Here is a 2,669-nt window from a genome sequence, read left to right on the forward strand (position 1 = left end):
GTTGGAGTAGCCAGTGCTGCGGCCAGACACTGATTCGCAAGTTCACTACTAGGGCCTACAATTAAGGTTTGATTTTAGTAAATAAAAGTAAATTAGCTTCCATTGTAGGCTACCAAAGAAGTCACATATTTAGGGGTGCTAATTCAGACATGTCACACCCATAACTAAGTTGAACTAGCCTACACGTTTTTTGGAAGGTTGAGGGGGAATTCATAATTTAATTTCCTTATGCTGCCACTGTCTCTGCTGAATGGTTATTGGTCCAAGGTTGGTTCTCTGCTCACCAAATACAGTTAGAATAGGAGGCATAAAATGAACCATACAGCATAACAAACTAGAAGGAGGCTGGGCACATCCTAACTTTATATTACTAAATATTATCTTTGGTCATTTACTATGTGTGCACTTGTAGGTTTTGTAGTCATGGTTATGCCACCTTACCTGACTTCTTTCTATAATCAAATCACTCTTGGGTGTAGTGAAGCAACCCCCTACATCCACACACAGACTCAGAGAAGGATGTAGAAAATACAAAAGCCTTTATTTTACAATTCATTAACATTAATATATAATTAGATTAGATCTCTGGCCTTTCCAGGTCCTTTCCTAAACCACTGCTGTCTTGGGGAAAGGTGAGTCAGGAGTCCGCCACTGGAATACACAGGCAACACACACATAGTTTCAAATAGATTCTTCAGCCACATGAAACTCTGGCATGTGTAAACCTAAGTATCTTGTTGGGGCTGTTTTTAATTATTGGAGTACTGTGTGTGTGAAGTTTCATCTGAGATTTCAGTTGGATTGCCTAAAGCTATTTGAACAAGGAAGTTGGATACAGAGCCAAGACAAACATAAGTCTCTGTCAAGACAGGGCATTTGATTTTTGGTGTTGCACAGATTCATACACAATAAATTACTTGATGAGATGAACAAAACAACAATTAATAATCCTTTCAGTAAGGTTATAACACAAATTGAGTTTTTTTTTTAATAGGTAGATATCTACACTCCATGAAGCTTTAGTTCATGTTCAGGGGTTCCAAACCTTTCTTGGCAAGTGACCCTATTTTGATGTCACAAAACGTTGACGACCCCAATCATTCACAACATGTTGTGAGAGAGAGCACATCTCATCTCTGCTGTAACATCCCATTGAGAGTGCTATTTTCCCCAGATGTCCTAGCAAGCTAATTTGTTTGTTTGACTAACTCACCTGGTTGTTTTGCTACTTTGTTTGGAACATTGATCAAGCGTTACAGCACATGAGGATCTCATGGGGGATGTCTATGTTTATTTTATACATAGATTGTAGTAATGGATACGATTAGTTACTTGGATATCATGGGGGTTTTCATATTTTTGTAATTCTGTCTGTCTCTGCATCTTGTCTAACAACCCCTGACATTTTGAAAAGAAAAAAGAAAAGATTTTTCTCTTGGTAAAATCATCTCTTAACCAACAAGACCAGTGAAATCTGGAATAACTACATTCATGGTGCCTAGTGTTTCCTTGTTCAGATCAGAACATTTAATTTCATTGGAACATTCCGTTGTGTTTACCGTCCCAACCCTAAACCTGTTCCTCAGGTATGCCACCTGACCTCACTTAGTTCCTTCTTCCTCGTACCTCATCATGAAGATGACAGGAATGAAGATGTCGTTGCTGACACCATGTGCCAACATGTACTGAATGCAACAGGTATATTGCTAAACACTGATTTACATTAATATAACTCAAAAAAGACATAGCACTCCTTTAACATATCAAACCATGTATCATACACAATACATCCCAAAGTCATTCTCCTACATGTGTGGAATTGTTTATGTTAACTCAATCTGATCTGACAATAATATGTGAACTAAATCAAATAGATTATGCTGGTGGTGAAGTCATCTCTTTGATGATATGAAACGATTGCTTTAAAAGTGCTTTAAAAAGAAGCACCATATATTAGGAAGGAACGAGACAAAGAGAGAAAACAACAGGAACACTAAGTGCAGCATGCATCTGCTATTGAGCCTAGTGCTCCACGCTACTGTATTTTGGTATAGTGCAGAATATAAAGCAACTGATAGTCACTCAGCTCACTGAAACATCTAAAAAGGTTTAATAAAATTGGCATTTGTTTGTTTCCTGCAACATCACGTGACACAAAGTTGCAGATAGTATCTGACTTCTCAAAAAGAGAGGACAATATTTAAAGGTAAAGGTTCAGGTATTTTTGGCTACTGTAGAGCTCCCTCTGGCGTCACAATATGTTATATATTTTATTCCAAATCGACACAGGGTCCATGCACCGCCCGGTTAGGTGAGGTCATATTTTTTAAATGCCAATATTCCCATAGATACCCAGTTAAGACTATTAAATACATACTGTAGTCCACATCCTCAAATATACCTGCACATCTTCAAACTGCAGTTAATGACAATTACTCTATTACTATATTATTACTGCTATACTGCATTTTGGTAAAAGGTGTGAGGCATTTTAATGCCACTTTGTGTAATCCTTCTTCTGCAATATACCACTTGTTAAAATGAAAATGTCAAAGGCATGATCAAAAAAACTGTAACTGTATCTAAATCTCAATTAAACCATGCCGAATCACAATCATTAGTAAACGGTGACGTAGTATCTGTAGTCAGAAGCCCAAAACAAAAATATA

The sequence above is a fragment of the Alosa sapidissima genome, chromosome 2, assembly GCF_018492685.1.
Source record: "Alosa sapidissima isolate fAloSap1 chromosome 2, fAloSap1.pri, whole genome shotgun sequence".
NCBI lineage: Eukaryota > Metazoa > Chordata > Actinopteri > Clupeiformes > Clupeidae > Alosa > Alosa sapidissima.